The sequence below is a fragment of the Octopus sinensis genome, unplaced genomic scaffold (assembly GCF_006345805.1).
Source record: "Octopus sinensis unplaced genomic scaffold, ASM634580v1 Contig00713, whole genome shotgun sequence".
Lineage (NCBI taxonomy): Eukaryota > Metazoa > Mollusca > Cephalopoda > Octopoda > Octopodidae > Octopus > Octopus sinensis.
Window position 1 is genome coordinate 5,001 of NW_021824207.1, and position 14,303 is coordinate 19,303.

At 36.0% G+C, this 14,303-nt stretch overlaps 1 long non-coding RNA gene across 1 annotated transcript; it reads left to right on the plus strand.

Moving 5' to 3' along the window:
- The first annotated feature begins 1,957 nt into the window (after positions 1-1,957).
- Positions 1,958-13,744, plus strand: LOC118768669. The gene is made up of 4 exons (XR_005004450.1): positions 1,958-2,049; positions 5,947-6,086; positions 8,921-8,998; positions 13,575-13,744. It is a non-coding gene; the product is annotated as an uncharacterized LOC118768669 (long non-coding RNA).
- Positions 13,745-14,303: the final 559 nt, after the last annotated feature.

The following is a 14,303-nucleotide window of genomic DNA, read 5'->3' on the forward strand; positions in this document are numbered from 1 at the left end:
TACAGTAGAAGACAATAATGACACATTGATATCCATCCTGATTTTCATGTAAATTTTCATTTTCTATTTTTACTTCCACAAAGGGTTCTGTTCAGTTGGATATTCAAAACAATCAGAAAAGGACACCATTGCTTGAAGCCGTTTCCTGGGGTCACCTCGGAATGACACACAAGCTAATAGCTCTGGGTGCAAATGTAAATGCTGTTGATGGTGAGGGTAACAGCTGTTTGCACCTGGCCGTGGAAAGAGAAGTGTTTGATTCCGAGGATGCACCCTTGGATTTACTAAACGAAGTAAGTTTTTAAATTGTTTGCGTATATATATATATATGTGTGTTTGTGTGTGTGTGTGTGTGTGTGTGTCTGTGTGTGTGTCTGTGTGAATTTGTGTATTTGTGAGTCTTTGTGTGAGTGTGAGAAAGAGACAGACAAGCAGACAAACTTTGGTTGTCATGTATCAATTCTCCCCTATCAACCCCATCCTCCATTACCATTCCGTGATCCAGTCTCCCCTTGTGACCCAAGTGATATTATGTAACAAACAATATTCCATCTCCTTTCACTCTCAAAGATGTCGTCTCACCACGGTCGAGAGGTGACCCATCTCGGTTGTTGGCCATATAAACACAGCCATCACAATGTGACGGAGAAGTGGCCTATTTAATAGAGGAGATATTATTCTCAATTAACAATGATGCAGGATAGAAGAGATGTCTGAGCTTTATAGTGCTGGCGCCATGGTAAATACATCCAGTCCATTCTATGAAGAATTCTGAGTGAAACTGCTCTCTATCCTACTTCTTGTACACGACATGAATCCACTGACTTCTTGTGGACATGTCATAACAATGTTCAATGTTAAAACACTAGAGAATGAATACAATAAAGCATGGTCCTTAGTGAGATTTCCTGTATTTAAGTTCTGTACTTAGGCACAGACACACACACAAACACTCACACACACAAACACACACAAGTAATGATTTTCAGTTTGAGTATATATCTTGTAAAATGCTGTTTAAAGCCCGTTTACTGTATTCGGCTATCTGATGTCATCAACAGTATGGACTTTAATACTACTGGACTTTTTGCTGTCATCTCATAAATAAAGCAGTTTTTTATAATTCTTATATTTTTCAAAATTAAGATAAACAAAGTACTTTTTTCTGTTAATCTAAAACATATTCTCCTTCATTTTCTACAATGCTCTTCCATCTTTCTGCTAGACTTACAAGTCGCCTCTTCCAAAATTCACTTGTCCGTGATTAAAAATACTCCTCCATTACTCTTCTGACTTGACACTAATTCCTGCTTCCTTTACTTTACCATCATCATTCAAAGATGCTTCTTGCTTAATTATGGAAACATTATTGATATGTTTGGTCATGTCTGTGTGGTATTGACTTTGTTATGTTATAGGTGTTTTTGTTTCTGATATAACTTATGTTCTTTCTTCTCATGTTGTGTTATATTTATATATACAATAATCTTTCTTATGGCCACATGCTCGCCTTTATCAAGCCAATTATATAGATAGATTCTTGTTGGTTTGTTCTTCCTAAATTTGACTTTTCTATTGAATATATTGACAAGTAAATATTTACTCATTAATAAGCTTGATGTTAATCAATACGGTTTCTCCTGCTCAATGTAATGACAATATATTTAGAGGGTGTCTCAGTGTTGAAAATAAAGTAAAAACATGAAAATGGGAAATGGACTCAATTAAAGATTATGTAGGAACTCAATACTTTGTAATTGCTTTAATTAGTGGATAAACAAGCTATGAGTAAATTTAGATGAACTTTTGTGTAATTAGGGGCATTTGTTTTGAATATTTGTGTAATATTGTCATAATTTTATATTTCATCATTTGTAGTGCTGCACTTCCCTTAACCTGAAAGAGATGAAATGCTCTCTGGTGTAGTGGTAGGTAGATATCTCGCCAGCCAGGGAGGGACTTTCACCATAAAAACAACAATATAACACACCATTGGACCTCATTAAGGACCCAAATTTGAGAAGAAAATTAAAGCTTTTCACCACCACAGTAAGTATTTCCTGGCAATGGAACAGATAAACCAGTACATTTTCTATTTTGTATATAATCATGTTTATATGTTTATTTCGTTTTAATTCTACCAATACATTATACTGTCGCTAGTGTTTTTGTCAAAGGCCACACAATAAAAATATGCAGTGTCAGGAGATCAAAGAAAGAACACGATTTTGATTACATTCACATGATTCGTAGTGTTGCCAGTTATACTTCACTGTCCATCACCACCTACCCCTCTTCGTTCCCTATTTTAAAGATTTGTGATCAATACGAAAATATAGATCTAAATAATGAAGTGAATGAATTCCATTTTGAAACTGTTACTTAGAATTAAGTGGAATTTATCTGTCTACCACATCTTTTTCTCACTCTTCTATGTCCGAATCAGTCAATATTAAGAATGATTTCATAGAAAAATAACCTACAAACACCACCAACTGTGTAATATTATATTTCTGCAAATACTGATGGAATATTGCCACATATCTCATAGAGAAAAAACCTGCCAGGAAACGTAAATAATTCAAGTAACACATATACCATTACTAGGTGTTTTAGTCGCCTTTGACTCCCGTATTTTATAAGGTTTGGCAATTTCTTTGCCATACATCTCTCTGTATTAGTTACTTAAGAAGCAGACACATTTGCCCCTCGGTGAATATACAAAACTTTCTTTGTCTGTTGAAATTCAAATATTACTCTTGTACTTGTTTCAGTCATTTGACTGCGGCCATGCTGGAGCACTGCCTTTAGTCGAAAGATTCGACCCCAGAACTTATTCTTTGTAAGCCTAGTACTTATTTGCCGCAACGCTAGATTACGGGAATATAAACACACCAACATCGGTTGTGAAGCGATGATGGGGACAAACACAGACAAACAAATATACACAAACCAACAAACACACACACACACACACACACACACATATATATAATATATATATATATATATATATGCGACGGGCTTCTTTCAGGTTCCCTCTACAAATCCATTCAAAAGCATTGGTCAGTCTGAATATATAGTAGAAGTCACTTGCCCAAAGTGCCACGCAGTGGGATTGAACCCAGAACCATGTGGTTGGTAATCAAGCTACTTATCACATCTACTCCTGCGCCTGTTGTTCATAGATATTGATTTTTGGACTGTACAAATATAGTTCTGTTTTCTTCAATTGACAAGCTTCAGAATACTTTATTTGCTTTTACAAATGAGTTTATGTGAATGTTATATCATTATTATTATTATTATTTATTATTATTATTATTATTATTATTATTATTTATTATCATTATCATTATTATTATTATTTTATAATGATGATGATGATAATAATAACAACACAAACAACAACAACAACAACAACAACAACAATAACAATAATAATAATAATAATGAGATAATAATAATATAATAATAATAATAATAATAATAATGATAATGATAATAATGCCCTGATGCAGTACCAGGCAGTGGCTCTCATGGCTTCTGATCTTAACTGATTGGAAGTGTTATCATGACATTGTTTTGTCTTGGTATAAAGATGGGCTACAGCAAATATTCTGCTCAATACCACAGATTTGCTAATGCCCTGATGCAGTACCAGGCAGTGGCTCTCATGGCTTCTGATCTTAACTGATTGGTAGTGTTATCATGAAACATTGTTTTTCTTGGTATAAAAGATGGGCTACACAGCAAATATTCTGCTCAACCACAGATTTGCTAATGCCCTGATGCAGTAACCAGGCAGTGGCTCTCATGGCTTCTGATCTTAACTGATTGGTAGTGTTATCATGTACATTGTTTTGTCTTGGTATAAAAGATGGGTTACAGCAAATATTTGCTAAATTAATACACAGATTTGCTAATGCCCTGATGCAGTACCAGCAGTGGCTCTCATGGCTTCTGATCTTAACTGATTGGTAGTGTTATCACATGAAACTTGTTTTGTCTTGGTATAAAGATGGGCTACAGCAAATATTCTGCTCAATACCACAGATTTGCTAATGCCCTGATGCAGTACCAGGCAGTGGCTCTCATGGCTTCTGATCTTACTGATTGGTAGTGTTATCATGTACATGTTTTGTCTTGTAAAAAGATGGGCTACAGCAATATTCTGCTCAATACCCCAGATTTGCTTGTCAGTTGTTTGACCTTACCAGTGAGCATGTCCCTTAGTGGGTGACAAAATGTGCATCTCTGATCACGAGCAGAAGTAGTGGGGGAGCATCAAAGCCATGTGTTGAGAGGGACTTTTTGGGTTTGGACAATTCACCTCTGGAAACATGGGTGTTTCGTTCAACATCCTTAAACAATCCTTATTCAGGGACCCATTTGAGCGGGATGGGCTAATCGGCCAGAAGAAAATTCTAGCTGGGCCTCACCTGCAAGGTCATGTGCTGTTTATCTTGATATGAGATCACCATGTCGCGCACATATGTTTGTGATGCATGTGTCTGGTGTACCCTTATCAGACGGGTAGTCATGATGGGTATACTGGGCTTCGCATATTTATACTCCAGTGTTATTTTTATGGTATGCTCTGCTCTCTCACTCAATAATAATAACAGTAACAATAATAATAATAATAAGAAGAAGAAGAAGAAGAAGAAGAAGAAGAAGTCTACAGAGCGCAGCTGATATTATTGGAAAGGGGAAAAATAAGGGACAGAAAACTAGAACTACATGCACGATACATATAATAAAGCCTCCCAAAATCATGGTGGAAAATATCTCATCAGCATTGCTCAAATGATGTTGGCATCAGCTTTAAGATATACCGAAGGCCTGGCCCCGTATTATCTGCCCACAACATAAATCAAACTCGCATCACACATAACAACAATACGGCAAAATTATTTCACCTCAAGTGGACCCGGTCCATTTAGCATTACACCAAAATACATTAAAGCAGAAAAAGACCCCCATAAAGTTCATGAAGTATTTGGAAAAATCCTTCAAGAAATCCCGGATAAAACTCCAACACCAGGATATGTCCCCGTAAACAGCAACTCTCTCCTCGAGTGGGTCATGTTGTCCGCATCCTGATTCGCCCGGTAGTGGGATTATGTTAAACATGACCTGCGCTAATACTGGCCGAAACCTATCATGCATACATACACACATATATATATATATATATATATATATATATATATATGATAGATATATCATCATCATCATCATCATCGTTTAACATCCGTTTTCCGTGGTAGCACGGGTTGCACGAAAATATACATAAGTAATATTTGTAGGCACGCCAACATGAGTATCTGTTCGAATGGACTCTACTGCGAATGTTTAACCCCGAGAGAACAACTCCTGTAAGTAATTAACGACGCAGAGTGCATCCGATTAATTGCGAGCAGGGATCGAACCCCTACCATCTTATAGCAACAGGACCGCAGACCAGGTCTGGTTTCGGGCTATTCCTGCCACTGCTCAGTACTGGACACCTCATCTGCTAATCTGTGGAGACGGGATGTATAATAAAGTGTATATAATAAAATATATGTCTATAAAGAAACCTGTGTAGATATATTTGTTCAGAAGAATTGAGTTCGATGTTAGAAGTGAAATATATTTCTGGAATATATGCAGTTCACTGTGTGTCAACCAATTTCTATGATGTATCAGGGTCAAGACAAACATTTATCAATGTATGTATGCATGTGTGTGTATGTATGTATGTGTGTGTGTGTGTGTGTGTTTCTGCGTCATTTAACTACACAAAATGCTGTATGTATGTAATTGTTTAAAGAAGAGTTTCTGCTCTACTCTTGGTAGTTACTGATGTATCTTATAATATTCTCTATTCCGAACATGTAAATAATGTAATATTTGTTATAAATGAATGTTATTGATTGGATGTTTCTGTTTTGTCCACAGATGTTTGTGGTGCAGAAATAAAGCGGCCACAACAAAAGTCCATCCATGTGGACACCTTGTAATATGTAAGGGATGTTCAAACGTTCCACTTCAACAATGTCTGAAGTGTTTAAAACCTGTAACAAGCAGAGGTCGAGTTGGTAAGAATATTCTTTGCTGATCTGTCTGTTTGTCCTGCTTGTCCCACTGCCCTTATTGTGTAGAATAATATACTTCATGTTGTTATGTAGACAGAGGTCTGCCATAATCTGGCAGATTTATGATAAAAGGTGTTCCTAGTGTCTGTTCTCTGTAATAGTATATCTCTCACACTACATCCACTAAACATTGACCTTATCCAAGTAGGAAACATGTCACACTTCAAGAGGGTTGTAGTCTGCAACGTAAAGATAATGGACGATTCTGCAAGATAATTAGTGAGTAACTGAAGTATCAATAAATCTCCATCAACACTATAATTAATTATGAGTTATTAGAAGATAATTATGAGTTATTAGAAGATAATTAAATACAACAGTACTTACAAGGACATCAGTGTCATCTTTGGTAAAGTATTAAATTTAGTAGAATATTTTAAAGGAGTAAAATTATATGTCACTAGTTTGAGAGACTTTAACACACAATTCCATGTTGTTATGTTTGTAATTGGAGGATATTAAGGCTAATAGAGACAGTTTTGTTTGTCAAGCAACCAGATCATGAAACCTTCAAATATATCCTGAATGAGATGACATTCTGGTGAACTGTGAAGTTAAAATTAGGGATTATCAGCAACAATGTTTAACAAAGAGATTAGGTGTATGTTTCTCCTTCTTGAAGTGGTTGTGACATGTGTTTGTTGTTATATCTTTGATGAATAAATTTGTTGACACTGGAATCAAACAGGTTCTTAGTGAAGATCAGGGTTTTGAAAATGCAATAGATTTGGCATAGATATAAGCAAGGAAACCAAAGCCTACAGATAAACTGTTAGTAAGTGATAATTAAGTGATATAATTACAGCATTGTTAGATTATGTAGGATATCTTAACAGAGAGAGGAAATTTACAAAGATCAACTAGAGTTCGTTTTGGAGCTAAATATTGGCTATTACATGGGTCCACTGTTGAAAGTATAAAAACATTGACCAAAACAATTATGATCGCTGGTTGGCCATTGATGATATGAATGTTTCTCATTAATAAAATATAGATTATTAATAAATATAAAGGGATTGTGCTATAAATAAATATAAAACTTGGAGACACATATTTCAGAGAGTCCAAAGTTTGAAGAGAAGGGAGTGCAGACTGTGGCAGAGACAGTTGATGAGTTTAAAATTAGAGATCTTAATTAATTTCTATAGATTTTACATTCACCTCAGCTATTTTGAGTATTAGAATGGTGGAGAACAAATCCCATCTCTAATTTCCATTTGAAAGGTTAGCTCTAAAGTAATTGTATTAAAAATATTACTGAAATTTCATAAAGTCATGTTTAACATGTTTGGTTAAATGGATAAATTAAAAGCCACAATAGAGTTAATATTGTCTTCTGGAAGATGGAACTATAATTTATTAGTTTAGGTGTAAACTCGTGAATTATAAAATAGTTGTTTGTTTTTCTACTAAGATCTTTCGTAAGTTTTCTGATAGGTTATTCATGATGTTGTTATGTAGCCAGATGTCTGTCGTAATATTTTGTATTTTTCTGGGGTTGTGTACCCTGAATGTCTCTGGTTAGAATACATTTTGTAGTTGCAAATTAGAAAATTATATTAAATGTTAACTCTGTATAAGAATATTCATCATGAACTTAATTTTATTAAATGTTAAATTTAGTATTGAACCGTGAATATCTGTTTATATTTAAACAAATTATTGGTGTTTATACAAAATATACGATCAGAAATTGAATTTGACTTGAACTCACAAATCCTTGTTTGTAGCTATATATAATATACACTTATTACATTGTTTGAACAACATTTACCATCCATATAGTCATTCTTTTTCTCACTCTTGTTAGATTTTAGATGATATTAATGCTAAAAGAGGCACAGTTTTCTGAGTGTTTCACCCTTTGGTCTTGATTGTTGCGTTCAAATTTTTTAATGGAAGTTAGTCATTGTTATTTGACAGGAAATTAATTAATCATTAGTATTTGGCAGTGGACTTGGTTATATCTTTCTTCGTTTGCTCATGGAACTACGATAATATTAGCTGTGCTGAGACACAATCATATTCATAGTAATGAAGGTTATATGTTCTTTACTCAGATTATATACAATCTATATTGATATCTAGTATTGCACCGTCAAGCACAGTGCCATTATATCACATATATACCCAATTATCATGATAATTAATAAGCTATAATTCATTAACCTCTTACATTTGTATGTATGAAATGTAACTTATTTTGTCATAGGAACATCGTGTACCCTCACCTTACATTTTATATCTTGTTAGGGATCATGTTGGGGAAGGGTGTATGGAATTTGGCTTGTGCAGATGTTTATTAGGAGACAGATTGTGTGCGGGGTGGAGGGGATACACAAAAGGACATCTTATGAACTCAGTTTTACTTAATTAGAGAGGAATGTTGATTAGTGAACTCTAGAGATGAGAGTACTGTGCCATGCCATAGGTCTGGCACAGTTATAAGAAGAGAAACAAGCTAAGAGAAAATTGTTATCAAGTGTTAATTAAATGAGATAATTGGTACATTGTTAGAATATTTAATGTGTTTTTTAGAGGAGAGAGAGAGAGAGAGGGTGGATTTAGGAATGTTAGTCTGTTTTATTGTGGACATATTGGGCTATTACATGGGACCCACTGTAGAAAGTACAGAAATATGACCAAAACCATAATGGTCAACATTTGACCAGTAACGACAGGAATTGAATGTCTCACAATAACAAGATAGAGTTTAATAAAAAATAAGATGAAGAAAGTTTATTTTTAAATGTAAAACTTGGAAATATTTATTTCAGAGGCTCCAAAGTTTGAAGACAGGTGTGTACAAACAGAGGCTACATGTCAGGAATTAGGGGCTGCATCTCAGGCAATAGGTGAGTATAAAATAATAGTTCCCAATTGATTTCTGTAAGGTTTTCTTCCCCCGAGTATATTGTGCTCGAAAGAATAACTGAAAACAGCTTCCATTCCTATTTTCCAATTGAACGATTATCTGTATAATAATTGAATTAAAGATATCGATTTACTGAGAGTTTATGAAATACCCATTGAGATTAATGCTGTTGGTAATAATGTTCAAATTAGAAGACACAATAGAGTTAATATTGTCATTTGGTCACAGAACTCATCATCATCATCATCATCATATCATCATCATCATCATCATCATCATTAACATCCGTTTCTTATGGTGGCATGGGTCGGACGATTTCACTGGCAAGGCAGTAGGCTGCGTCAGGCTGCAATGTGATCTGGCAAGGTTTCCACATATGTATGCCATTCCTAACGCCAACCACTCCGAGAGTGTGGTGGGTGCCTTTTACGTGCCACTGACACAGGAGCCAGTCGGGGTGGGGGCTGGCATTGACCACGTTCTGATGGTGCTTTTTACGTGCCACCGGCACAGGGAACCAGTCGGGCGGCACTGGCAACAAACAATGTTTGAATGGTACTTATTATGGTGCCACCGGCACAGGTGCCAGCCATGCGGCACTGGCATCGGCCATAATTACAATTTGCATTTTGATTTCGATCTTGATTTGATTTTGATTTGTGATTTCTGATTTTTGGTTTTACTTGACTCAGAAATTCTTCTCAAGCGCAACTTATCACTCTGTAATTCAAGGGTACTTTTAATATTAGGCTGTGCTGAGACACAATCATATTCATAGTAATGAAGGTTATATGTTCTTTACTCAGATTATATACAATCTATATTGATATCTAGTATTGCACCGTCAAGCACAGTGCCATTGTATCACATACACTTGCGTCGAAATTAATTAGCACTTCTCAAATTTCTACATTTTCTTACATTTTCTTAATTTAATTAACTTATTATCAGAAACGAACATGTTTTTTAATCGAAAATTATTAAAACATATCCCGCACACCACATAATTGATATTAATCGTGAAATTTAGTCAATATCTTGTTACTACTCCTCCTTCCGCAGGCAGCAATGACGGCTGCTACGCGGGTCGGCATGCTGTCTATGAGTGCCTGCAGGTACTGTGCAGGGATGGCCCCTCATCAGCAAGAAGTGCCCAAACAGCTCGTGTCGGTTCCTGTATTTGCTGCACATTCAAATCCCTACCCAATCGACTCCAGAGGTTCTCAATAGGGTTCAGGTCAGGTGACTGGCCAGCACGTACTCTCGCCACCAAAGAGGTATCCCGTACTATCTCAACGTACTTTTGCTGCGTTGATGTTGCCTTCGACGGCATAGAGCCGCCCAACACAACTGTAGCTGAACGCCCCTCACACATCAGACCACCCCCACCATGCTTCATGGTGAGCAAATCAAGGGTGCTAATTAATTTCTGACCGTAGTGTATATACCCAATTATCATGATAATTAATAAGCTATAATTCATTAACTCTCTTACATTTGTATGTCTGAAATGTAAACTTATTTTGTCATAGGAACATCGTGTACCCTCACCTTACATTTTATATCTTGTTAGGGATCATGTTGGGGAAGGGTGTATGGAATTTGGCTTGTGGAGATGATTTTTAGGGGACAGATTGTTGCGGGGTGGAGGTATGTACATAAAGGACATGTCTTTATGACCTCAGTTTTACTTAATTAGAGAGGAATGTTGATTAGTGAATTCTAGAGATGAGAGGACTGTGCCATGCCATAGATTTGGCACAGTTATAAGAAAGAAAGACAAAGCTAAGAGAAAACTGTTATCAAGTGTTAATTAAAGGAGATAATTGCAACATTGTTAGAATATTTAATGTGTTCTTAGAGAGAGAGAGAGAGAGGGAGAGGGTGGATTTAGGAATGTTAGTCTGTTTTATTGTGGACATATTGGGCTTTTACCTGAGACCACTGTAGAAAGTACAGAAATATTGACCAAAACCATAATGGTCAACATTTGACCATTAACGACAGGAATTGAATGTCTCACAATAACAAGATAGAGTTTAATAAAAATAAAGATGAAAGAAAGTTTATTTTTAAATGTAAAACTTGGAAATATTTATTTCAGAGGCTCCAAAGTTTGAAGACAGGTGTGTACAAACAGAGGCTACATGTCAGGAATTAGGGGCTGCACTCAGGCAATTGGTGAGTATAAAATATAGTTCCCAATTGATTTCTGTAAGGTTTTCTTCCCCCGATTATTGTGCTTGAAAGAATAACTGAAAACCGCTTCCACTCCTATTTTCCAATTGAACGATTATCTGTATAATAATTGTATTAAGATATCGATTTACTGTGAGTTTATGAAATACCCATTGAGGTTAATGCTGTTGGTAATAATGTTCAAATTAGAAGACACAATAGAGTTAATTTTGTCAATTGGTCACAGAACTCATCATCATCATCATCATCATCGTTTAACGTCCGTTTATAGTAGCATGGGTCGGACGATTTCACTGGCAAGGCAGTAGGCTGCGCCAGGCTCCAATGTATCTGGCAAGGTTTCCACATATGTATGCCATTCCTAACGCCAACCACTCCGAGAGTGGGTGGGTGCCTTTTACGAGCCACCGGCGCAGGAGTCAGTCGGGGTGGGGGCTGGCATCGACCACGTTCGGATGGTGCTTTTTACGTGCCACGGCACAGGGAACTAGTCAGGCGGCAGTGACAAGGACCTATGCTTCTATGGTACTTATAACGTGACACAGGAACAGGTGCCAGTCAGGCGGCACTGGCATCGGTCACAACTACAATTTGCATTTTGATTTCGATCTTGAATTGCTTTTGATTTTCATTTCTGTTATTGCCTGGTGGACTATGATGAAAACGAGGGGTTCAGGAATGATCCCTAGTGAACTCCTACTTCTATCCGGAATTCTTCTTCACTATACTCATTGCCGATCCTCACCTTACTACAGGGCCTCTTCAACTCTTATAATCGCTCGTCAATCCCTAGTTTCCGCATTAGCTGTAAAAAGGATTCTATTAAATATTCCACTGAAATTTCATAAAATCAAGGTTAACGTGGTTGGTAAAATGGTTAAATAAGAAGACATAATAGAGTTAATGATGTCTTTTAGGACAGAGAACTAAAACATTTTGTTGTTTATTTGTAAACAGGTGAGTTAACGAGAAAGTGTTTTGTTTCTTTTGCTACTAAGGTATTTCCTAAGTTTTCTCATAGGTTATTGTTGTTGTTATTGTTATGTAGCCAGATGTCTGTCATGATATGTTGTTTAGGTACGTACCCTGAATGTCTCAGGTCAGAATAACTTTGTTATAAATTAAAGAAATTAAAAATCAAATCTCTAAGATTATAAGTATAATGATCATTAACGTTGATTAAATATTAAATTTAGTATTGAACGGTGAACATCTGTTTGCATTTAAACAAAATATTGGTGTTGACATAAAATACAAAGATAGGAATTAAATATGAGTTCCCTGTGTGACTTGATCTCACAAATCCTTGTTTGTAACTATATATAATATACACTTATTACATTGTTTGAACAACATTTACCATCCATATAGTCATTCTTTTTCTCACTCTTGTTAGATTTTAGATGATATTAATGCTAAAAGAGGCACAGTTTTCTGAGTGTTTCACCCTTTGGTCTTGATTGTTGCGTTCAAATTATTTAATGAAAGATAGTCATTGTTATTTGACCAGGAAATGAATTAATCATTGGTATTTGGCAGTGGACTTGGTTATATCTTTCTTCGTTTGCTCATGGAACTACCATAATATTAGCTGTGCTGAGACACAATCATATTCATAGTAATGAAGGTTATATGTTCTTTACTCAGATTATATACAATCTATATTGATATCTAGTATTGCACCGTCAAGCACAGTGCCATTGTATCACATATATACCCAATTATCATGATAATTAATAAGCTATAATTCATTAACTCTCTTACATTTGTATGTATGAAATGTAAATTTATTTTGTCATAGGGACATCGTGTACCCTCACCTAACATCTTATATCTTGTTAGGGATCATGTTGTGGAGATGATTTTTAGGGGACAGATTGTGTGTGGGATGGAGCGTATGTACATAAAGGACATGTCTTTATGACCTCAGTTTTACTTAATTAGAGAAGAATGTTGATTAGTGAATTCTAGAGATGAGAGGACTGTGCCATGCCATAGATTTGGCACAGTTATAAGAAAAGAAAGACAATGCTAAGAGAAAACTCTTATCAAGTGTTAATTAAATGAGATAATTGCAACATTGTTAGAATATTTAATGTGTTTTGAAAGAGAGAGGGAGAGAGAGAGAGAGACAGAAGTGAGGGTGGATTTAGAAATGTTAGTCTCTTTTATTGTGGACATATTGGGCTATTACATGGGACCACTGTAGAAAGTACAGAAATATTGACCAAAACCATAGTGGTCAACATTTGACCATTAACGCAGAAATTGAATGTCTCACATAAAAAGATAGAGTTTAATAAATAAAGATAAAGAAAGTTTCTTTTTAAATGTAAAAATTGGAAATGTTATTTCAGGTGCTCCAAAGTGTGAGGACAGGTGTGTACAAACAGAGGCTACATGTCAGGAATTAGGGGCTACATCTCAGGCAATTGGTGAGTATAAAATAATAGTTCCCAATTGATTTCTGTAAGGTTTTCTTCCCCCGAGTATATTGTGCTTGAAAGAATAACTGAAAACAGCTTCCATTCCTATTTTCCAATTGAAGAATTATCTGTATAATAATTGAATTAAAGATATCGATTTACTGTGAGTTTATGAAATACCCATTGAGGTTAATGCTGTTGGTAATAATGTTCAAATTAGAAGACACAATAGAGTTAATTTTGTCATTGGTCACAGAAATCATCATCATCATCATCATCATCATTTAACATCCGTTTCTTATGGTGGCATTGGGTCGGACGATTTCACTGGCAAGGCAGTAGGCTGCGTCAGGCTGCAATGTGATCTGGCAAGGTTTCCACATATGTATGCCATTCTAACGACAACCACTTCGAGAGTGTGGTGGGTGCTTTTTACGTGCCACCGACACAGGAGCCAGTTGAAGTTGGGGCTGGCCATTAACCACGTTCGGAAGGTACTTTTTATGTGCCAACGGCACAGGGAACCAGTCAGGCGGCACTGGCAAAAAACAATGTTTGAATGGTACTTATTACGTGCCACCGGCACGGGTGCCAGCCAGGCGGCACTGGCATCGGCTGTAATTACAATTTGCATTTGATTCCGATCTTGATTTGATTTTG